Raw genomic sequence first — 26,075 nt, forward strand, 5'->3', positions numbered from 1 at the left:
CCTCAAAGATCTAGTACTGGAAGTCCCATTTGACCCTGCTATTCCCCTGCTGGGGATCTTCCCCCAAGGAATTCAAAGAATCATACAACAGTATATGTAGCAGCACAGTTTGTGATAGGTAAACCTTGGAAACTGCCCAAATGCCCATCAACTGGAGACTGGGCAAGAAAATGTTGTTTTTTTTATAAAATGCAGTACTACTCAGCCATGAAAAATGAGAAATTAGAGACATTTATAGCTAAGTGGATGCGCATTGAGGTGATACTCTTAAGTGAAATAAATAGGACACACATGTATAAATACCAAATAGTTTCTCTGGTATGAGAAACTGAAAGTGTAATGTGAAATAGGTAATGTGAAATTGGAAGAAAAGGGGCAAAGTGGAAGGAAGTGGGAGGGCTAGGGGGAAGGATAGAAGGGAATGGGATTAATATGAGAAAATGGAAAAATAGGAACAAAATCTTTGTAAATAGGGAGGACTGGAGGGGTTGAAGGGAGGGCTGGGCAAGGGTGAAAAATAAGAACCAAGAGAGACTATGTAAAGGTGCAAATTTCCAATGATGAATGTCATTCATTTTATTGTATACCTAAAATGTACCAATGATTAGAATGAATAATCGATAATGCAAAATAGGAAGAAAATGTCCAAGGGGGTAGGGGTATTGGGAGGGCCAGGGAAAGGAAAGAAAGGAAAGGAAAAATGGTGAGAAATGGAAAAAATGGAAATAAAGTCTTTGTAAATAGGGAAGGGTGGAGGGGGTGAAGGGAGGGCTGGGAATGGGGAAAAAATAAGAACCAAGATGCATTATGAAAAAAAAAGAAGACAATTGACAGATATAATTCACATTCTGTTCCATAAATATTATATTTTGGATATGTAGAAAAATATAATCTCAGTATAAATTCTCTTTATTTTTATTACAATTTATAGAAAGAACAAAGAAAAATGGATGAAGGAAACTGCTCCTCATTAACTGAATTCTTTTTCTTAGGAATAACGAATAATCCTGAAATGAAAATGTCCCTATTTGCCATATTTTTAGTTGTGTATCTCATTAATGTCCTGGTGAATCTCGGTATGATCTCGCTCATCAGAGTGGACTCCCAGCTTCACACACCAATGTACTTCTTCCTCAGCTACCTCTCCTTCTCTGACCTCTTCTATTCCAGTGCAGTTGGACCCAAGATGCTGGTGGACCTACTCACCCAAAGCAAATCAATTCCCTTTGTTGGCTGTGCTCTGCAATTCTTCTACATGTTTGTAGATGTTGAGTGTCTGCTGCTGGCAGTGATGACCTTTGATCGGTACAAGGCCATCAGCAACCCCCTGCTGTATGGAGTAGACATGTCCAGCAGGCTGTGCTCTGTACTTGTGGCCAGTATCTACCTGTTGGGAGTTGTAGATTCTTTGATACATACATCATTGGCATTCCGCTTGTGTTTCTGTGATTCTAAGGAGATCAATCATTTCTTCTGTGATATTCTTCCTATCTTATTAATATCTTGCTCTGATACACAGATCAATGAGTTATTGATATTCACCATTTTTGGTTTTATAGAACTGAGCACTATCTCAGGAATCCTTGTCTCTTATTTTTATATTATCTTGTCATAAAGATCCACTCTGATGAGGGGAAGGTCAAAGGTTTCTCCACCTGTGCCTCCCACCTCACTGAAGTTTCCATTTTCCAGGGAACCATGCACTTCATGTACTTCCAGGCCAGTTCTTCCTACTTCCTAGATCAGGACAAAATGGCCTCACTGTTTTACAGCCTGGTGATTCCCATGCTAAATCCCCTGGTTTATAGTCTACAGAACAAGGATGTGAAAGAGGCCACAAAAAGGTTGAAAAATAAAATTTTGGGAGCTAGGTATTTAGCTCAGTGGTTCTGCCACCTGCCTCACAAGTGCAAGGTCCCGAGTTTGATCCCAGGTACCAAAATAAATAAATTAATTAAAATAAAATTTTATCTTAGGTTAATTAGTATATAGTACCAATAAATATGTGTTTATACACAATGTATATGTGTGGTTTCTTCACATTATATTTATAACCGATAGTCTTGTCAAATGCCTTAATTAAACTTAATAGTTTAATAATCTCCAATATATCTATATCTATATCTACGTAAATATAATTTCCCAAATATTTTATCCTTTATTATATATCTTCTAAAGACATGGAGATATTTATTTTTGGAAATATTTTCAGTCTTTATTTTAATGTGCAGAACTGTCATTTATTTGATGTGTACTGTAGGCATTGATTTTATTGTTAAGATTTACTGAAGATGCCCATTTGTACCTGTATGTTCATTTAATTCATGGTGAAATGGATGTCATGCTATGGATCCCAAGAATGTATTGGGAATTAGAAACATTAAATAGCTAAACATACAAATATTAGATAATAAAGTATAAATTAGCATGAAGAAAATGCAGGACACTTTATGGAAAAGTAAAATATCTAAATCTGATCTGTAAAGAAGAAAACATTCTGTGAAATGAGAACACTTAGGTTATTTGTTTGTTTGTTTGTTTGTTTTCTTGGTACCGGGGATCAAACTTGGGTCCTTGCGCTGACACTTAGTTTTATATCTAAACAACGAATGCAAACATAACGGAGGGGTGCTGGGTGAAGAAATTGCTTTATATGACAACTTGGATATTAGAAATCCTGAAATGGTCAGGAAAACGGACCGAGAAGGAAAGGAAGTCCAAGTTGCAAGAAAAAAAGTGGAAAGGAGATTTCCCTAATGATTAGTATGTTGAAAATTTCTTTATATACTTCTGCACAATTTAAATGTCTTCTTTTGAGAAATATTTATTTGGATTTCTTGTACTCATTTTTCATACTAGTATTTGTTTTGGAAGGATTTTTATTTTCTTTTATTATTTATTGAGTTGTTATGTGTTCTAGGAAGAAATGGTTCTACTGCATGTCAGGATGAGTATAGTAAATCATACTATATTATTTATTTTTATATAAATATAAGAAACAATTTTTATTCTTACAACATGAAGAAATGATAAATATTTGAGAGGATGGATTTCCCAATTACCCTGATTATATCATTACACAATGTATATATGACTGTTCATTCCACCCATAAAATTGAGCAAATTTGTAACTACTCAAAAAGATTCAAAACAAAACATAATTGAAAAGTGTAGGGTCCTTGTAAAGTCTACTCTACAATTCTCAATGGAGTCATTTCTACTGTTTTTCCACTTTTATTGTTCATATATCATGTTTTAATTTCCACATTTGTGATTCATAAATAATACTCTCCTGAAAGCATTATTCTACCTATAACTCTCTATTTTAAACCATCTCCTCTAATAAAACACTATGAAAAATCTTGATGCACACAAAGTTTACTGAATTTCATTCTAGCACCCGTACTGTGGCTGAGTTACAAGTTGAAAAATAAATAAGAAATTGAAATCAACTCTCGTAGAAATATTTTGAGGACTAATTTTATGGTTGATAATAACTCAGTGCATGACATGTATTTTGAATATAATTCTGGATTCTAAGGTAGTCAATCTACAAAGTTGTGCACATTAAATAAAGAACATTCATCTAAATACCTAATTAGTATTTGATTAATCAGCTGACTAAACTTGAATTTGCAGTGGAAAACCTCTAGAAGAACCTTGCTGAGCACATATAGATATTACTATATATTTCAGGAATGACACAACATTCTATGAAAATGTTGATTATCTATTAAAACTGTACAAGTTAAAAGATACTGAAAACCTTTGTTTTGTTGTGTGCAATTATGTATAAAACATCCTTGTGTGAAAACATCGCATAAAGAAAATCAAGTCTCAGAATCTCTGTTGCTCTTCACAGTGGCATTTGTAAGACACTGTTACAGGTTTGGGGAAATTATGATGATCCAAAAATGTACGGGGCAAATACTTCTTCTAGAGACCACATTATAAGTTTCCACTGCCACAGACTCTGAATTTACACAGCCCCTTTGTTGAACAGCAGCACAACCAAAACATTGTTTAAAATATAAAGTTCAGGTAAATTCTAGGGTTCATGTGTCACCAAGCAATCCAGGGTTCTTCTGTGCAATTTGAGTAGTAAGCATGAATCAGCAAAGTGCAGGTCTGCTATGGGCTCTGAGTTTTAACTGCTAATTGCCCTGGGACATCAGTGCTCTGTGTACCTGTATCCTGTAGTTCACAGTGGTAGAGCTCTGGGCCCCACATTTCCAGTTCCTGAACTGTTGTCTGCACTGTAACCCTGTCAATGCTACCATTTACTGCCACTCACAGGTTGTCAGTGGTTGCCACCACCAGCCGCCACTGCTGGACACTGTGGCTGACACACACTGCTGTCTCCATGACTGACGTTCACTAGCTGTCTATGCTGACTTTGCCCACTGTCTCTAGATGGCTTCAGGGCTCTCAGCCCCTCATGTTCATAGTCACTGCCCTTTCTCTCTTTAAGAGACCTATTCTGTCTGCATGAGCCAGGATGCTGAGCAGGTTTACAGATCTATGGAAGGAATAAATTATAAGCAGATGTACCAGACCAATGGATGGTGGGTCTGCCCTACAACAGGGGATCAGCACACAAGAGGGCACCCTCTTGGACTAACTGAAGAGGACTCCTGTTTAGAAGGAATGATTAAGATATACAGAGATTGTTTAAATTAAAAAAAAATCTTACTACAGTAAAATACACACTGTCATTAATCCCTCTCAACGCACTCTTGCTTTGAACATGCTTATCCCATCATTCTTGCTACTTCCTGAAGCAGATCTGGAAGTCCTCTTTCATAAGTGTCTATGTGTACTGTGATTAAAAAACAGTAGTGAGTGCTGCTGTCAAGTGCCGTCTAATAGAATGGCACATTTGATGAACTATCCCTGTGTCTCCTCATCTACCTTAGTAACCAAATTTGACACCATAGGACTTCTGGCTCTTTCCCAGAGTTAAAATGATCATGAATGGTAAACACTGAATTGATTCAGGACATCAAGGCCAACGTGAGATTGTAACTAAAGAGAAGAAAAAAATGACTTCTGGAACTGCTTCAGAAGTAGCAAGAAAGACAGGACAAGTGTTTTTGGAGTGAGGAGGAGTATACTGAGGGGGACTGATAGCAACATATGTTTTACTGTAATAAGTTTTTAAAATATTTAAACACTGCTTTTGGATCACACTTCCTGTACAGCAGCAGCAGGCTTGTAATTGGTTTACATTCAATCTTGGCTATTACTCCAAAGTCAAGCATACTAATTAGTAACACATGTTTCAAATTCAAGCCTCTTATTCAAGTTTACAGCTCAGTCTTAATTAACTTCCCCTGTTTGGTTCAAACTTCAGCCTTCTGCGGTCAGGGATCAGATCACTGTGAAGGGAACCAGGTGTCCTTGCCAGCTGCAGCTGTCCTGGGGGCAGTTTGGACTGTGGCACTCCTGAGAATGGGGGCAGAGGGGCCTGCTGGATGGGCTGTTGCTGCCTCTCCCAGAAAATGACATCATAAAATCGGGACTTCCCTCTTTCTGGGATTCTCCAGGAGGGTTAGCCCAGTTAACCATGGCTCACTAGAGTCTGGGGATGTGGAATGTTAAAAGCAGGCCTGATCCTCCCCTGTGTCTGCCATGTCAGCAGCGGTTTCTTCTCTGCTCTGATTGTTTTTGCATATGTTGAGATCCTAAGCTCAAAATCTTTATTTTGGGTTAATATGGAGGCTTTTGGAACATGTGGAGTTTATATGGGCAGAGTCATCAGAAATCATGATTGCCTTAATACAAAGGAGCTTTCTCTTTCTCTGGCTACTTGTGCCATGTAAAATCTGAACATCTGGATATCTGTGAACCAGGCTGTCTCTGTCTAATGAATCTATTTGTGCCTGGATTTTCACTTCCAGCCTCTAGAACTGCACACATACATCTATGTAATATAATACTAATATATGTTGTATAAAATATATGTTTTAGATGTAGATCACATTATTATTCAATCAGTAGGGACTGCAAATACATACTAATAAATTTTTTAAAAGTAAAAATTAAAAAGAAGACTATATTTAAATTCTATTAAATGTTTAGTTTCATGAAAAGATAGTGTGATTCCTCAGTTTCAAAATGGATCAAATTGTTGACAAGGGCAAGCAATTAAATTTCAGCCTTTACTAGAGTTGCTGACCCACCATTCTCTGGGGAAAGAGGAATACAGGAATCTAATCAATTATTTGTGAATGATGTAAAGGATGGAAAGCAGGAGACTTAGGTCCCAACAGTCTCTAGGTGAGAACAAATATGATCCACAGATTGCTCAGCACCAACAGTAAGTACACAAAGTCTTTGTGCTCTCAGGTAGGCTTTTCTGTGAGTATATTAAAAAAAAAGAGGACAAATAAAACATTACTTTCTGTGAAAAATGAGGAATTAGCAATGAGAAATGTATTAGTGAATGATTTTATATCTTCTTATTCATCATCTAATGGCCAATGATGTTTTCTTATTAGACTTGTGTTGTCATTTTTAATAAATTAAATAGCCATTTATTTAAGGATTGTAAAGGATTTACTTATTCATATTTTAATTGAGATAAGTAAACCATTCCTTTTTGAAATCACTTTGAAAAGGAGGTGGTATATGTAAATTTAAAATTGGAATAAATTTTTATTAATTTTTTAGAATAAAGTTTTATTCAAATAATGCTACAGGTAACATATCACAGATAAAAACATATGTAAATTCAAGTACCTATGGGCCTAACATACTATTTAAGTCTAGAAATAATAAAACAGGATCACATAAGTTCCACATTCAAATATCTAGTAAAATACACACCTGGACCTCTCACATAAGTGCATAGATGAAAGCAAAAAACAGAAGGAATATAAGATAGAATGTCTAGAAACATTTCCTCCTCTCTTCCCATGTTGAGTTTATTGCCAAGGTCAAATTAGAAGCCAGTGATAAGCATGCGCTCCTGTGTGTGTGTTGCGTGTGTGTGTTTGTGGTCTGCTGTTCCTCCTATTTGAAGTCATTTTCCAAGTTAAGAGATTTGTAACCTGGAATCTACTGAATTGTGCAAGGGACTTATAAACACTGTCACAAACCAATGATAATGAATGGCTAAATAGTTCATTGATACATGTGTCATTTTTCAATAAACCTTAAAGATATAAAAGAAAGTACAATGATTTTCATTTTAAAACTTTTGTTCCATGCATGTCATTGTTGGTGGTAAATTCAGTCATATTTCCCGAATAATGTAATCCATGTGATCCTTTCCTAACAATTATGATATCGGTGGTCCTGCATTTTTAATCTTGCTGTTTTCCTTCATATCATTTTGGATCTGACAGCTGATTCTAGGTTACTTAAATCTACTTCCTAAGAATGGGTGATAGAGGCCAAGATAATGAACATATATCAGATATTATACATATATTTAAATTCTAAGTTTATAAATTTCTACACTAGAAACTTTTAGTTCTTTTAACATGATCATTTCTCTTTAAGAGTGACATTTTCCAGACTATTTTCTAAGTGGAATGAAAATTATTTGTACAATGAAATTATGTTCTACCTTATGGACATTTTTACCTATCTAGAAAACATCAGATCCTAATTAATGATTTTCTTGAGAACTTTTGAAACAGTTTACACCAAGGTTAAAGAAGAATGGAGAAAGACAGCTGCACCACATTCACTGAACTCTTTCTCTTAGGAGTTACCAATAAATCTGGCATGAAAGTGATTCTCTTCACCATTTTTCTTGGCATTTATCTCATCATTCTCCTGACAAATATTGGGATGATCATTTTAATCAGAGTGGATGCCCAGCTTCAGACACCGTGTTCTCTTTCCTCAGCCATCTGTCTTTCTCCAGCCTCTGCTGTTCCAGTGCAGTTGGGCCCAAGATGCTGGTGGACCTCGTAGCTGAGAACAAATCAGTTCCCTCTGCTGGCTGTGCTCTGCATTTCCTCACCTGGGTCTTTATAGGTGCAGAGTGTGTGCTGCTGGCGGTGATGGCCTTGGGTCAGTACCAGGCCATCAGCAGCCCTTGCTCTATGTCATGGACATGTCCAGCAGGCTGTGCTGCCAGCTCCTGGTCAGAGTGTACCTGGTGGGATCTGTAGATGTTTTGATACATACTATGATGACTTTTAGGTTCTGTTTCTGTGGCTCTAATGAAATCAATCACTTCTTCTGTGATATCCCTTCTATCCTAGAGTTGTCCTGATCTGATACACAGGTCAATGAACTAATAATATTCACCATTTTTGGTTTCATAGAACTGAGCACCATCTCAGGTGTTTTAGTCTGCTATTGCTATTTCGCCTCATCTGTCTTAAAGATTAGTTCTGCTGAAGGAAGGTCCAAAGCTTTCTCCACCTGTGCCTCACACTTAACTACAGTTTTAATTTTCCAGGGAACTCTGCTTTCCAGCCAAGTTCTTCCTATTCCTTAGATCAAGACAAAATGACCTCACTATTTTACACTCTTGTGATTCCCATGCTGAACCCTCTGATGTATAGCCTATGGAACAAAGATGTTAAAGATACCCTGCAAAAGCTGAGAAATAAAGTTTTTATTAAGTAAGGAACCATATACTACAAATAAATATGGATTAATTCATACAAATCTATACTCTTGTTGCCTTCTAATTATATGTTATAAATTTGTCTCAAGGTTTTTAATGCAATATAAGAAATATTTTATCAAGCAATAATAAATCAATGTTCTGTAGTTTCCTAACTAGCCCAACTTCATTTTATGTTTCCAATACGATAAGGGTGCTATTTCTTTTTGGTAAATTTCCACTCTATGTGCTAAGTGTTCCAGATTGTCACTTGTTTAGTAGAATATTTCATGCTTTTATGTTATTATTCTATTGAGGTTTTAGTGTTTGCCTTTTACATAGTTGTGTGATTAGCATCTTAGGGATAAATAATTTCCATGTTAATGTTTCCTATAATATATTAGAAATTAGAATTATTAATTAAAGTTATAAATAATTTGTGATAAATCATAAAATGCTATTAATTTAAAAACCAGGCTATTCTAAGTGCAAGCCAAATGTGTAAATGTGGATGGCAAAGGGAAGGTTGTTCTCTGAAGGGGGGATATTTAGTTACAGATCTAAACAAGGAGTAGAGATCCAGTGAATGATGCTGCAGGAAGGAAGGATTTTATATGGAGAAGCTGAGAATTAGTAACCTGGATGTGGATAGGAAAGTAGCCCTTTGGAGGAACATAGGGCCAAGATGCAAGGAATAAAGAGCAAAGTGATTCTGATTGACATTTCCTTAGTGATTACTGATATTAGACACATATTCATTTACATGTTGGCTATTTGTATGTTTCTTCTGAGAGATGTCTATTTGAATCTTTTGGACCTTTTCATTCAATTTTTTGCTTACTGTTTGTTTAGTTTCATTTCCTATGGAGCTGGCTAAGTATGAGGAAAGGAATCAGTTCTGGTGTTTGACTGCATAGTAGGGTGTATATTGTCCATGACAGTGTATTGTATGTTTCAAAATAAGTAGGAGAAAGTATTTTGACTGGTGCAGCTCAAATAAATGAGGAAAGTTTGAGCTGATGGATTTACTAATCATTTGATCATTACATAATGTATATATGACTCTCAACATCATATGCTACCCATGAATTAGAACAATCTGGGGAAAAGTCAATGTAATTAAAAATGAATGACCCATGTAAGGTCCATCCTTGTGCTGAAATTTTCCGCTTGGTCACTATATCTCTACTTCTCTTACCCACTTTCCTTTCTCAGACTAATTTTAAAACCCATAACTGTGGTTCTTAAATAATACCTTCCTTAGTGTGTTATTGTATACATTACTCTCTGTAGTAGACCATCTCCTCCAATTTGAGAAGGAGAACGTTTTATGCTCAAGAATACCATGCTTTTCTGCCTGGAATTCTAGCAACTTCTTGTGACCAAGACCCAGAGTGGAAAAACAAATCAATAATAAAAATCAATCCCTGCAGTAATATGTGAGGGCTTATTAGATACCAAATTATTATGACATGCACTTTGAATACACACCTTACAGCTTCTAAGAAAGAATACAAAATGTTTGTGTCTGATGTAATAGATCTATAAAGGCATACATATTAAACACAGGAAGTGAAAAATGTACTTTATCAACGTTAGGTTATTCCTTTGGACTCTGTTCAAATTTGAGATGTCAAAGCACTGTAAGGAGCTTGTTGAAAAACGGGGATGTGGCCATAGATCTGAAGAAATTTCCAGAGGTATGGCACTCTCAATTATGCATTAAAACTGAACAAGCTAAATGATCTTGAACATCTAATATTTTCTAGACGTCATTTCAAAATGTCTTTCTCAGAAAACATCTCCACAGTGGAAGTAAAGCCCAAGTGTTTCCTCTTGCTTTTCATAGTATCACCCATGGGACCTGTCATAGATTACAGGAAAGAGTGGTGATAGAACCAGTCCTGTGGGAGGAACACTGCTTTTAGAAAACGATTTCAAGGTCTTGTACCTGGACATTCCAATTAGCCCTATTCTTTTGTTAGTCTTTTTTATATATAGCAGCTCAGTAGAAAATGCCACATACAGTACATTTGCCAGTCACCCTAAGTAGTGGGTTAACAATATAGGCATGTCTTTATATTTCCACTAATTTCCTTCAGCCTTCCTACTGAAGTACCTAAACATAACACTGCCATAGCGCTTGTCAATTAGGATACGTGGGTGACACACATGGTGGATGACAGGCTGGTACCGCTGATAGGCTCTCTGAGCACATTTCTTAACATACAGCAGTGAGGATGCTCAGTGGACCACTAAGTAGGAGGCCCTGGGCTAGAGTCACAGATGACAAGTTTAATCTTCTGGCTAGATCTCTTTCTCTCTCTCTCTCCCCCCCCTCCCCACCTCCATATCCTAAGCTAGGAATCTGAAGCAACTCCAACTGACAGTATATATAGCAAGTCACTCTTCCTCATTAAAAGTCATCTTCCTTTCTGTAAAAGATCGACTCATGGCAGATGATCTATAAGATCCTTTCCTGTTGCCAAGTTTTGTCTCCATATGGCTACGATTCTACTGCCCTCTAAAACCTCCCCACTACTAGAGATATTTATAATAACAAAACAAAACAACAACAGTACACACAAAGTATACAGGGCTTCATCTTTGCAGAAAATGGCTGCACTGTGTCTCTAGATGGATGTGATCTGGAATGGCAGTAACAATGGCACCAGCCAACTCATATGAATTGTGAGGAGATGGACACTTTCATCACATGCTCTTTAATGGCCTCCTATGCAGCGTTTATGTTCACATAGACACATGACAAACATTCTTATATAACCCTTAGTATTCAGCTTAATGCAAATTGAAATTTCAGAATACTGTTATGACAACAAAAAACTAAGATTAAAATATCTGACAATAATAAATTCAAGTATTCACATGAAGGCATGACAAGTTTAGCTCTTATAGGTTGACAGGAATAATAATTTGACCTTCCATTAGAAAGTATTTGTTATTCAGTATTACACCTTATATATACCTTAGCACCTCAGTACGTCATTTCTTGGTTTATATCCAAAATAACTAAGTGTATATGTATACTCAAAGCTGGTACAAAAATGTCTTACTGTATTATCATTTTCACTTTGATAAAATATATTTGACATGTTGATTTATTAGATTTCTCTCCAGTAACAGAAATGAATAAACTTTCACTACATACAACAGTATGAAGAGCTCACATACAAAAAAGAGTGAAATAATTCATACATAAATGTAAAATGACACAAACTACAGTAGTGCCTTGGTTCACAAATTTAATTTGTTTTATAATTTTGGGGAAGATATCTACATATGGTTTTCTGTGGGGAACATGCTGCAGTTGTGTCTATCACCTGATGTGGGGTGTGTGAACAGAAGCAAAATTTTGTTAAGTGCTTTTATTTGAGAACCTAATTTTTTGTGAACAGAAATGTTTATGAACCGAGCTACCACTATAAATGACCTCATTTCTAATGAGGTCTTTAAAAAATATAAAGCTAACCTATTTTAGATATAAATTTATGTTAGAACACACAGATAACTTCTGAAATATTGGTTCTGTTCTTTTTTAGATCTGGATTTGTATTGCAGGAATGTTTTCATTTCTTAAATTTCATTTGCTTTTGCTCTTTCAAAGAGTATGTAAATACTGAATAGTTTTCTAAAAGCAAACATTATTATTACTTTGCAGGTAATTGAAATATTTCATTATTATCTACATGTAATAGTTTCTTGTACACATTTTAGCTGCTTGTAAGATTAGTAAAGCACAAAACTCTCATAGAATATCTTTTATATTCTGCAAAATGTGATGCTTTGCTTATACAAAACGTTGGCATCCACAGTCCTTTCTTGCTTTTTCCAATGGAACAATCTGTAAACCTGGTTTCCTCTGTTAGGATCATGCCTTGAACTTACTTACTTCATAATGGTCCATGACTTGGGAGGGACCAGGCTGCCATCTTCTGATGGGGAGATTTTTAAATAGGTAGTTTCTTATTGTGTTTAGGGGTACCGGTGACTCCAAAAATCATTTAAAGATGATTGTGTTTCATGCTTTCCTTAGTTGTTTCTCTCTAATGTCTTTAAATCCACCTTAAATCTTTTCACTCTATGATTTTTGCAAAGCAATTCCATGTTAAAACACAAATCTCTTTGTGGATGAACTTAGATTTACAATTTTGTGACAATGTATGGCTACCTGTGCTCTGGTTTTAATGGAGATGAGGAAAACCTTGAGGGAACTAAAAAATGATTTGAGGAAGAAATGGGAAGAATATGCCCAAGAAAAAGCCCACCTCCTCTAAATATGCACTAGAAGCTTAATGAAGCTCTTGGATAACAGAAAACTTTACTTTCTCGAGTTTAGTGATGGAAGAGGTTTGCCTCCATAATATTTCCCAGAGGAGTGCACTGGGTATTGGAACATCATACAGAAAAATGACAATGAAACATCAAGAGTCATTCAAAAGGGGCTGGGGATTTAGATCAGTGGTTTCGCCTCCCACTGCGCAAGAGTAAGGACCCGAGTTCAATCCCCGGTACCAAAAAAAAAAGAAAAAAAAAAAGAGTCATCCAAATGATCACTGAGAATCATTTGTATAAAAAACTAAAAATACATTAATGTCTTCGAATTTCATTGAATGTGTATACTACATTTATAGGAAGAAGAGAAAGGCTTTGTAACAACAACTATGCAAACAAAAATATTCACCACAACAGCTATGATGGTTAAATCCAAGCAGGACTTTGGTAGAAACATAAGACTACCTGAAGTGTCAGAGAGACAACCTTGGACATTTCTCACATCCCCTTACTGTAATTTTTCCATACTTTCATCAATAGGATTTGTGGCAGATAAGCTGTACGTATTAAGACTCATGATGTATAGATAATGTTCATGATTATTTTACATTTTCTTAAATATCATCGACAGAACAAATTTGATCATCGCAGAGTAACTTATGCTTCTCAGTAGATGACAGAGACTCGCATATTATGAAACATCCTTTGGCAAGCAGCCAGGGTTCAGTTCTCCCCAAGGCTGCCAGGCTGTGCCATCCTGAGGTAGAATGACTATTTTCGATATAATTTCTGCACCTGTGCAAGCCAGCGGTCCTCCACATCACTTTCTATTCACATCTATACTAATAGTGTGAGAATGCCAGGTTCATGTAAATAAACCCAATGTGCTGCCACGTGCCAACTCTTCCTATCTCTGAGCTCTGCCTTCATTCAGAACTGGGATCCTGCCTTGCTTTAAAAGTGGACTTAACAGACCTCCAAGGACATGGGAGCTCAATAATTTTGTCCATCTTCAAACGTTACTTTAAGGTACTATTATATGACATGTGAAGACTCAGAATTGTTTGAACCACAAACCTGTTTCTTTGCACTGAACAGAGCAATCTTCTGTAAGCAATTTCAATGGATTCATTGAAACAATATCTATGAGAGTTTAGACACTGACTTTTCACCTCGAGGTTTTAAAATTTGTGTCAAATAATGAGGTTGCTAGGGACAATTAGGGACATATGTGGTATTGTGGAAAATATATGACCATATGTGGTATAGATAACATAAAATATCTACAATGAGAAGACAAATTTTAAGATCAAATCTAATACTTGTACTTGTAGACTATTTCTTAGAATTTACTTCAAAGAAACATTTGTGTATAATACAATTTGGATGTATGATTTTACTTATGACAGACATTTTATGATATGAAAAAATTAGATATAATATAAATGCCTATAAGTACAAGACACGTTAAATAAATTAATGTACATAACTAGAAAGAAATACATTGTCTTTAGTTATAATATATACAGTTTTACTCTGACATCATTGTTTAAAAATTAGAAATACAGTAATACAGATAACAAAGCCTGGTTATCTCTAGTGTATGAAATAAGTGTTGTTTTTGCAGAAATCACAGCAGTCTTTGTAAATATTTCTAGTGAAGCGTACTTGTGGATGTGCATCTATGTGTGTGCATACTAGTTTTGTACTTCATTGTAAAAAGGGAAATGCTCATGTAGGGACAGGTGAACTGGAAGTAAAAATGCTGGTTGAGTGCAGTCGTGTATTCAGCTAATGTGACATAATTGTGAGCATGATGCTAGATAGGACTAAGAAAATATTGTTAAGAGGCATACACTTTTTTCTCAAACATCCTACTTGTAAGACACACCAGATGTTAGAACATATTATTGGATCTCTCAATGATTCCTGAGATTCTGAGTGTTCAACATGCAGGGACCAGGTCAGAAGGGGTGCAGACCCAGGGCAGGAAGGAGGCAGTGCTGCTCCCTTTGCAGAGAGAGCTCCATCCACTGATGACATCACTAGTGCTGGGTCATGAACTGATGTTTTGTGGTGTTTTTATCACTTGTACATTTTTAAGGTTTTTGGCAATAAACCCTGTTATAAAACCAAATGATAGTATGAGATGATGCAAACATCAATTTTAATTACTTTACATATTAGCATTTTAATAGCTATACAGAAATAATAGGAAAGCAGCATTAACATGATTGCAGGGGTGAGAAAGCATCATATATTGTTTTTAATATGTTACTAGCATTTTCATATATTTTTAAAGAATGTAATCATACTATAAATGGAATCATCAAAAGATCTGCCTATAGATATTTAAATGAGTTTATGTTGAAATTTTGAGACTTACAAATTAATCTTTGTATTAATATTTTATCTTTTTAAAATTCATCTACCTTTAATTCCACCTATTTTATGTGTCCCATAGACCAGAGAGGGACATGAATAGTATCATGTGATATATGATTTGATTTGTAAAATATAACGGTGAGTCCTAGAATTCATTTGCCCTCTTAGAGAAAACTCACTGGTTTTATCTAAAGATTGGCAGATTTCATTGGCCTACAAAAGAAATAACCATCAAAGTAAACAACAAAAAATGTAATATACTTTGGAGAACTGCTAAAAGGAATGCCTCTTAGGAACAAATTTCTTGTAGGTTATGGGACAGAGAAAGTGTGATTTTTTTCTTACATTGCCCACTTCTGATCTGTTGTGAATAGATGATGTGGATTTTAGTTGATAAGATGGACTCATCTAGTAAACCACAAAACTTTGTTTACATTTGCATCACCTTTGCTAGCAATATCTCTGCTATTAGGTTTAAAATACAGAATAACACCTGGACAACAGCAGCTTCAGAAGGGGATGAGAGGCACTAACATATCTGTGCTATCCTCATAGTTATGCCTCATGGAGACCTCTCCATCTATTTCTGGAGCAAGCACCAACCTGCTTGCTCCAGCGGGTCCTAACCCACAGACACTGTCCTTCCTAGTGAGGATGACATGCAGGCTTACTTCTGAAAGCTAGAAAGGACTTGCATGTCTGATAGGAAAGAGTAAGGATGTAACAGCCAGGAATAGCTCTGCCTCAACTCTATCTGCGCCATGATTTTAGGCATGAAGGGAAAGAAGACAAGATATATTCATTACATGCACTCCTCAATTAACTATATACCTCTGTATGACAGGTGAGACAATATTTCTACAAAATTGACAACAACAGTCTTACCAAGAGATGTGCGTAATCTGGAATAACTAATTATTAGAACTATTACCTTCACTTTTGAAGCCATCAATTTCTTCACTTTTAAGAAAGAAATAAAAATTACCCTAAATAATAATACATAGTTCTCTCCCCTCTTTCTCCTTTCTCCCTCCCCTCCCCTTCTCTTCTCTTCTCTTCCCTCTTCCCCACTCTCTCTCTCGGTTATTGAATCCAGGTCTTTTCCACTGAATTTTATTCACAGTCCTTTCTTTTGTCATTTTTAGTAAGGGGGTCACTAATTGACCAAGTTGGGCTTGGCATTGTTATCCTTCTGCCTCAGCCTCCTAGAAGTCTGGATCACAGTCATGTGTCTCCATGGCTACACAGGTAAAACTGGAAATACCATTATTGCATTTAGATGAATGTGTGCTACATCAACTATACAGAAGAATATAAATATATTTCTTTACACAAAAACAGGTATACTTCCAATAAGGGCAGTGCAGCATACTTTCAAATGATTGTTATGTCATTTGTTTTTGATTATGTAACAAAAGGACCAAAAATTAACTGTGAATGCAGTCAGAATATGAAAACCTTCTATTTTCTTTTCCACTTTTCACACCCAGTAACCTCCAGACCTGAGCAATGACAGAGGAGAACTGCACTGTGTTTGCTGAATTTGTGTTCCTGGGACTTTCCAGCAGAAAAGATGTGCAGCAGGGACTCTGCGCTCTTCCTCCTTGTTTATGGCATGACTGTGATGGTCAAACTAGGGATGATCCTGCTCATCAAAGTGGACCCCAGGCTCCACATGCCCATGTATTATTTCCTGGACAATCTGTCTTTCTGTGATGTCTACTATTTCTCAACTGTCTTGGCTGATTTCCTATCCAAGCAGAAGAGGATTCCATATAATTTATGTGCCATTCAAATGTATTTTTTCGGAGCCTTTGTGGATGTGGAATGTCTCATGTTGGCTGTCATGGTCTATGACCATTACATTGCCATTTCCAATCCACTTTTTTATACCATTGCAATGTCCAGGAGGGTCTGCACCCAGCTAGTGGCCTGCATCTATATCGTAGGCTTGGTGGATTCAGCCATCCACACTAGCTGCACATTCCTTCTGCAACACAAATGTCATCGATCACCTTTTCTGTGACATCCAGCCCTTGCTGGCCCTGTCTTATGCAGACACATCCATCAACAAAATAGTGACGTTCACTTTCATTGGCTGTGTCCTGGGGTGCAGTGTCATCACTGTCCTCCTCTCCTACAGCTCCAGCATCACCATCTTCAAGATGAACTCAGCCGAGGGCAGACACAAAGCCTTCTCTACATGTGGCTCCCACCTAGCAGCTGTGGCCATGTTTCACAATACCCTCCTGTTCATGTTTTTCCAACCCAGCTTGAGTTGCTCCATGGAAATGGACAAGATGGCCTCTGTGTTCTACACAGTCATCATTCCCTATTCTCAACCCCCTGATCTACAGCTTAAGGAACAAAGATGTGAAGACTGCTCTGAAACAAGCAATCTGCACCACATGGTGCTCTGGGTAAAATCACCTTTCCCATACAAAATGAATTGAGAATTCTGAGAATAAAGTTCAAGTACTTACTCATGATATCTCACCAATCCAACCTTCAAGATATTTTTCATGACTTATTATTTTGCCTTTATTGAGTGTGAGGAGCAGTAATTTCACTCCATCTTCCTTCTAAGCTAAGGCAGAATAGAAAGAGCATCATTTTGTTGGTTTGCAAACAGGGTCCTGTCATCCCTCCCCCCTCACTGATAAGTCTACCCCAGTGAGGTGTCCCTGGGATTTGCAAATTGTTCCCACACACAATTCATCATCTTCTTTATATGTTTGAAATTTTAAAAATGGGTATAATTAATAAAATAGCTGAACCAGAAGGAATATTCACAGGATGAAATTTAGTTTTGTTTGTGTCCTTCGTATGTATGCTCACCTTGAAAATGTCCATTATAACAAATAGAAATAAGTATGTAGAAAATAAATAAAAATGAACAAATGATCTCTTGCTTTAGACTCAAAATTACAGGAAGTTAATGTTCTTGTCTTTCCCATCTTACACTGTGTTTGGCTTTGTTATCACAATGTTCTACAGCAGGGTGCCACTCAGCAACACTCACTGAATGAACAAAGTCCCTTGCAAGACTCATGAGAAAAGCAGATTTTGCATACCTATGAGGAAACAATTCCCCATCTTTCATTTTAGTTCATCTTCAATGAAATCTGCCTGCATGCCCCTCTTCACCTAGGCTGAATGAAATATTAGGAGCAGGAGTCTTTTGACATAAATAACATCTCTTCTCAGACTCCCATTTCCCCAGGAGCCTGCCTTAGTTTTATCAACAGCACCCCAGGACCAGCAGCCTCACTGTCTTCATGCAACTTGCAGTCAGGCTTCAGTCTCTGCCCTTCCCTCCCGGGCCCACTCTAAGCAAAGGGAGGGGCTTCTGGCCACTCTGCAGCAAGTGCTCATGGGAGCTGGCTATGAAGGACTGGACCTTCCTACAGACTCCTGGGAAAGGAGCCTCCATCTCCCTCCATCCGTGGGTTCATAACATTTTATTGTATTATTATTATTATTAAATTGTACTTAAAGTAAAATTAACTAAATTCCTAATCAATGCAATTTAAGTTGTAAAGAAAGAATTATTACCATAAATATATATTCAAAGGAAAGAAGAATAATATTTACATTAGCACTCCACTTATAATGATTTATATTGCTTCTCTTTGTATCTGGTAAATAAACTGGAACCCTATCTTTAAAAGAAAATATTAATAGTAGTAATTCATTTGTGCTGAGAATTTAATCAATACTATATTTCTATATTTTAGTGAGGTGCATATGTTGTTCACAATGTAATCACTTAGCAGTTAGTTTTATTATTAAAAAAATCCCACAATTTCTTCTCTCAAGTGCATTCCTCTTTTTTTAGGTCACTATCATGATAGGAACATCAATGGCTTTCAAATGAATGAATGGGTAAAAACTAGCCAAATAATTGAGTTTAAAAACAAGCTTCCATTTTTATGCACAGGGCTCATTTTTATCCATTATCCAGTGAAATAATTGACTGAATGCCCAGATATTAATAAAATCAATATGCTATTTTTTTCTTTTTCATATATATATGCACATACATGTAAACTTTTCTATATGTGCATACATAGCACATCATACCAAAAACCTTCAAAATATCATCTTGAATTATACTTTATCAATATTGTTCTAAAAGCCTTTAGCTACATGAACTCTATAAATGCATGACCTACACACAGTTGGACAATTCCTTGCTCTTCATATTGGCTGACTGAGGTTGCACTGTGGTATTCAGTGGAAAGTGGGGCTGGATTGTAAACCTGTTCTACACAGCTGTGATGGTCTAGAGACTGGAATCAGTAGGCACTGCTCCTCCCAGCATACTTTTGAGACTGGGTCTCTTCCATATTCACAAGATTGCTTTGCTTTCTTGATAGCAACTCATGACTCTCACTGGCTGTTTTCTTCAAGGCCAAGGAGACAAAGGCATGGAGTGATTTCTACCTACTTTTGTTGGTCAAAGCAATCAAATGATAGCAAGATTCCCAAAGAAATAAAATGACCGCTGTGCTTCTAAAGGAATATGTTTACAAAAGTACATAGCTGTCTTCATCATATGGAAACTATCATCAGTCTGTGGTAAAATTCTGAAATTTCTCATTCTGATTTCTTAGGTTTTAACAAAGGTAGATAATTAGGTGTGTGTGTGTGTGTGTTTCCTTTTCTTTTTTTTGCTGTACAACAACCTACCAAAGCCACAGATTAAGCACTACTTAGAGAGCACACTTATAGAAAAATTATGGCAGACACTACCATCAGATCATTGTGGAAGGAGGATTAGATTGGGTCCTTTTGAAGCAGCCTTGTCAAGCCAAATAGAGTGGGGGGTGAAGGTCATAGAATACAGAGAATTTCATTGTTATCTGATATTTGAATTATAAAAAGTTTAATATTTAAGAATTTCAAAAATTTGCCAAAATTTTGTACAAATAATAGTAAATTAAACCATTTTAAAAACTATTACAACTGTGCATTGCAAAAAAAAACCCTATCTTTGCATAATTTGTAAATGACTCATTCTTTTTTTTAATTCATTGTTACATTTTATTGGTACATTTTAGGTATAAAATACATTTACATTTGTCATTGGGAACTTGTACCTTTACATGATGCATCTTGGTTCTTATTTTTTCCCCATTCCCAGCTCTCCCTTCACCCCCTCCACCCTTCCCTATTTACAAAAGTTTGTTTCCATTTTTTCCATTTTCATAATTTTTCCTTTCCCTTCTTTCCTTTTCCCTGCCCCTTACACTTTCCCTGCCACTTTGGACCTTTTCTTCCTATTTTGCCTTATCGATTATTTGTTCTAATCATTGGTACATTTTAGGTATACAATATAATGACATTCATCATTGGAAATTTGCACCTTTACATAATCTCTCTTGGTTCTTATTTTTTCCCCCTTCCCCTGCCCTCCCTTCAACCCCTCAATCCCTCCCTATTTACAAAGACTTTGTTTCCATTTTTTCCATTTTCTACTATTAATTCCATTCCCTTCTTTCCTTTCCCCTACCCATCCCACTTCCCCTTCCCTTTTGTACCTTTTCTTCCTATTTCACATTATCTATTATACCTTTTAATCCATATTCACACTATCAATTTCTCACACTGGAGAAACTATTCAGTATTTACACGTGTGCCCTATTTATTTCACTTAAGAGTATCACCTCAATGTGCATCCATTTAGCTATAAATGTCTCTAATTTCTCATTTTTTATGGCTGAGTAGTACTCCATTTTATTAAAAAAACACATTTTCTTTATCCAGTCTCCAGTTGATAGGCATTTGGGCTGTTTCCAAGTTTTAGCTATTACAAATTGTGCTGCTATGAACATGGGTGCACATATATCACTGTGCTATGATTCTTTAAATTCTTTGGGGAAGATCCCCACCAGGGGAATAGCAGGGTCAAATGGGACTTCCAGTCCTAGTTCTTTGAGGTGTCTCCATACTGATTTCCACAGTGGTTGCACCAGTCGATGCTCTCACCAGCAGTGGAACAGGGTTCCTCTTTCCATACAGTCCCACCAGCACTTGTTATTAGTTGATTTCATGATAGAAGCCATTCTTTCTGGAGTGAGGTGGAATCTCAGCGCTGTTTTTATTTGCATCTCTTGAATGACCAGTGATGTTGAACATTTTTTCATGTATTTATTTGTTCTTTCTATTTCTATGAGAAATGTCTGTTCATTTTAGATGCGCATTTTTGGATTGTGTCTTTAAATTTGGGAGGTCTGATCTTTTAAATTTTTTTATAGATTCTAGATAGTAGACCTTTGTCTGAGGAACACCAATTTTTCCCACATTGTGGGTTGTCTCTTCACACTGCAGGTGCTTTCTTTTGCTATGTAGAATCTTTTTAATAAGAAGAGATCCCCCTTGTTTATCATTTGTTCTAGTTCATGCACCACTGATGTTTTGTTCACAAAATCTTTTCCTACACCAACATCTTCAAGGGTTCTACCTAACCTCTGTTCCAGCCAGTTCAGAAATTCTATTTTAATATTTATATGTTTAATCAATCAGTTTTGATTTTAGTTTAATGCATGGTGAGAGATATAGGTCTAGATTTTTTTTTGATACCGGGGATCAAACTTGGGTCCTTGTGCTTGCAAAGCAAGCGGTGGAACCACTGAGCGAAATTCCCGGCCCCTACAGGTCTAGTTTTAATCTTTGGCAAGATGAAACCCAATTTTTCCAGCACCATTTATTAAAGAGGCTGTCTTTCCTCCAGTGAGTATGTTTGGCTCCTTTATTGAAGATGAGATGCCTGAGTGTGTCTGGAGTTGTTTCAGCATCTTCTAATCTGTTCCACTGGTCCTCAGGTTTGTTTCTTTCCCAGTACCATGCTCACAGTAGCTTTGCAGTATAGTTTCAAGTTGGGGATTGTGATACCCCCTGCCTTGACTGTGTTTCCTAGAATTGCTTTTGGTATTCTGAGTCTCTTTTTGTTCCAAATGAATTTCTGGATTGTTTACTCAAGGTGGATGATGTATGCTTCTGGGATCTCAATTGGAATTGCATTGAATCTATATAGCAGTTTTGGAAGTATGGTCATTTTCACTATATTGATCCTTCCTACCCAGGACAAAGGGATGTCTTTCCATTTTCTGATATCATCTTCAATCTCTCTTTTCACAGTGCTATAGTTTTCAGAGAAGAGTTCTTTGATTTCTTTCATTAGATTGATTCCTAGGTATTTCAGTTTTTTGGGTGCTATTGTGAAAGAAATTATTTGCCCTATTTCTCTCTCAGTGAGTCTGTTGTTCGTGTAGAGGAAAGCTATTGATTTTTGTGTATTGACTTTATATCCAGCTACTCTACTGAGTTTGGTTATTAAGTCTAGAAGACTTTTGGTGGAGTTCTTAGGGTCTTCTATATACAGTATAATGTCATCTGCAAATAAAGACAATTTGACTTCATTTCCTATCTTTATTCCTTTTATTTCTTCCTCTTGTCTAATTGCTGTGGCTAATATTTCCAAAACTATATTGAACAAGAGTGGTGATAGTGGATATCCTTGTCTTGTTCCTGATTTTAGTGTGAAGGACTTCAGTTTTTGACCATTTAGTATGATACTGGCTGTTGGTTTTTCATAGATGGCTTTTATCAGTTTGAGGTAGAGACCGCCTATTCCAATTTTTTGTAGGGTTTTTATCATAAATGCATGTTGGAATTTGTCAATTTTTTTTTCTGCATCTATTGAGATGATCATATGGTTTTGTCCTTGGCTCTATTGATATAGCATATTACATTGATTGATTTGCATAGGTTGCACCATCCCTGCATCCCTGGGATGAATCCCACTTGGTCAGGGTGTATGATCTTGATGATCTTCTGCGTTCTATTTGCCAGTATCTTCTTAAGGGTTTTGCATCTATGTTCATGAGTGAGAATGGCCAATAGTTCTCTTTTTCGGTTGGGTCTTTCTCTGCTTTAGTAATCAAGGTAATGCTTGCTTCCAGGAATGAATTTTGGAGTATTGCTTCCCTTTCAATTTCATTGAAAAGTTTAAAGAGTAGTGGCAGTAGTTCCTCTCTAAATGTCTTATAGAATTCAGCAGTGAAACCATCAGGACCTGGGCTTTTCTTAGTTGGTAAGTTTTTAATTACATTTTCAATTTCATTGGTTGATATTGGGTCATTTAGTATTTTTAGATCTTCATTCAACTTTGGCAATTCATATGTATCTAGGAATCTGTCCATTTCTTCTGTATTTTCCATCTTTTGGTGTATAGGTTCTGGAAGTAGGTATTGATGATCCTCTGGATTTCTGCAGAGTCTGTTGTAATTTCACCCTGTTCATTCCTAATTGCACGGATTTGGGCCTTTTCTTTCCTTTTTCGAATAAGTTTGGCTAAGAGTTTGTCAATTTTGTTGATTCTTTTGAAGAACCAAATCTTGGCTTCATTGATTTTTTGTATCATTCTCTTAGTCTCCATTGCATTGATTTCTCCTCTGATCTTTATAATTTTCCCCCTTGTATGAGGTTTGGGTTTTTCCTGCTCTTGTTTTTCTAGAAGCTTGAGGATCAGCATCAGGTTAATTGGGCTTTTTCTGATTTCGTAATATGTGTATTTACTGCTATGAATTTCCTTCATAAGACTGCTTTCATTGTGTCCCATAGATTCTGATATGTTGTATTTTCATTGTCATTTAATTGAAGGAACTGTCTGATTTCTTCTTTAATTTCCTCTGTGACCCACTGTTTATTCAGAAGTGTGTTGTTCAATTTCAACGTGTTTATGAAATATTTCATTTCTTTTGCTATGAATGTCCAATTTCATTGCACTATGGTCTGATAATATACAGGGGATAACGTCAATTCTTTTGCAGTTACTTAAACATGTTCTATATGTATGTGGTCGATTTTGGAGAATGACCCACGTGCAGCTGAGAAGAATATGTATTCTGATTTTGTGGGGTGGAACACTCTGTAAACATTTGTTAAGTTTATTTGTTCAAGAGTTCAACTGAATTCTAGTTTTTCATTACTTACTTTAGTCTAGTTGATCTATCTATTTGTGACAGTGGGGTATTGATGTCCCCCACTACAATTGTATTACTGCATATATGACTTTTTATGCCTGTTAGTATTTGTTTTATATAGTTGGGTGCACTAGTGTTTGGTGCATAGATATTTAAGATTGTCATCTCTTCCTCTTGGATTCTTCCCTTTACAAGGATATAGTGTCCTTCTTCATCTCTCTTAATCAGTGCTGGTTTGAAATCTACTTGATCTGCAAAGAGGATAGCTACTTCTGCTTTTTATCAGGTTCGCGTCACATGGAGTATTGTTTTCCACCCTTTAACTTTCAGTCTATGAGTTTCCTTTTGATTTAAGTGTGTTTCTTGTAAGCAGCATATTGTTGGATTTTGCTTCTTGACCCATTCTGCCAGTCTATTTCATTTGATTGGTGAATTGAGACCATTAACATTGATGGTTATAACTGAAATGTACTGACTTGTCATTGCCATGACTTTTTCTTTTGGTTGGGTTCTCCCCCTTTACATTTAATTTCTTGTCATGCCAGATGGGTTCATTCTGCTTTGCTTCCTGGGGTTGTGATCCTCAATATCTGTCCCTAGATATTGTGTAAAATTCTTTGGAGTGCTGGTTTGGTATTCACAAAGTTCCTAAGGTGCTCTTTGTCATGAAAGTATCTTATTTCTCCATCCATTTTGAAAGATAGTTTTTCAAGGTACAGCAATCTGGGTTGGAGGCTGTTTTCTTTTAGGAGTTGAAATATGTCACTCCAAGCTCTTCTTGCCTGGATGGTTTGTGTTGAGAAGTCTACTGTGATTCTGATGGGGTTTCCTTTGTATGTGATTTGTTTCTTTTCTCTAATTGCTTGTAGAACTTTGTTCTTCTGTTGTGTTTCTGGAATCTTGCCAATTATATGCCTATGTGTAGATTTTTTTTTTTGATCAAGGGTATTTGCATTCCTATATGCTTCACTTATCTGTATGTCAAGTTCTTTTCCCCTGCTTGGGAAGTTTTCTGCCATTGCTTCTGTGAACAGTTATTTATGTCATCTTCACTCTCTCCTGTTTCTTCTTTGACCCAAATCAGATTTATGTTATTCTTCTTTGCATCATCTAGCAGCTGCTGGATTGATTTCTTGTGGTTCCTTACAATTTTGAAGCAATTTTTCTTTTCCTGGTCACTAATTGCAATCTTATCTTCTATATCTGAAATTCTGTCCTCACATTGGCTCATTCTGCTGTGTAGACTCTCAGTGGGGTTTTTGATCTCCTGGAAATCTATTTGCATCTGTTTTATGGATTCCATTTGTTTCCTATGTTGGGATTCCATCATGTTCCTCAGCTCCTCTCTAGATTTACTATTCATGTCTTGCACTATGAGAACAATCTCTGGTGCAACCTGAGAAATTATTTCTGATTTCATTTTTTTCAGATCCTCTTTTGTTGGCAGTTCAGGGAGCCCAGGTTGTTGAGTATCAGGGTGTTTCAACTCAGTTTCACTTGGGATTGCTCTAGGTGATCTGGAAGTCTGGTTTTGAGACTTGTTTACCTGTCTTCTCATTTTGACCGGTGTAGGTGTGCTGTGGCCACCCATGTGGCTCACCTCCTCTGAGCCTGGAGCATTGGAAAAGCAACTAAGAACTCCCTTCCTATGGGCCTGGAGCAGCAAAAATGAATCATTCTTATACAGATGAGCTACATTAGTAGAAAAACACCTGTTAATTCAGTGTATTTCTACTTTTTGACCACCACTTCCTTTTTTAAAAACTATCCTCACATAGTTTTCCAGATTCGTTAAGAAGTAGCTGCAATAAAAAAATAAAATAAAATAAAATAAAATA

General features: G+C 36.4%; 3 pseudogenes; all 3 read left to right on the top strand.

Moving 5' to 3' along the window:
- Positions 1-769: 769 nt before the first annotated feature.
- Positions 770-4,381, top strand: LOC147828889 (olfactory receptor 5W2-like; annotated as a pseudogene).
- A 3,287-nt stretch (positions 4,382-7,668) lies between these two features.
- On the top strand, positions 7,669-8,589 carry LOC106008080 (olfactory receptor 5W2-like; annotated as a pseudogene).
- Positions 8,590-16,747: 8,158 nt separating this feature from the next.
- On the top strand, positions 16,748-17,671 carry LOC101698226 (olfactory receptor-like protein OLF2; annotated as a pseudogene).
- Positions 17,672-26,075: the final 8,404 nt, after the last annotated feature.

The sequence above is a fragment of the Heterocephalus glaber genome, unplaced genomic scaffold (assembly GCF_053883595.1).
Source record: "Heterocephalus glaber isolate CG9 unplaced genomic scaffold, H.glaber_assembly_v1.0 deba00000896, whole genome shotgun sequence".
NCBI classification, from domain to species: Eukaryota; Metazoa; Chordata; class Mammalia; order Rodentia; family Bathyergidae; genus Heterocephalus; species Heterocephalus glaber.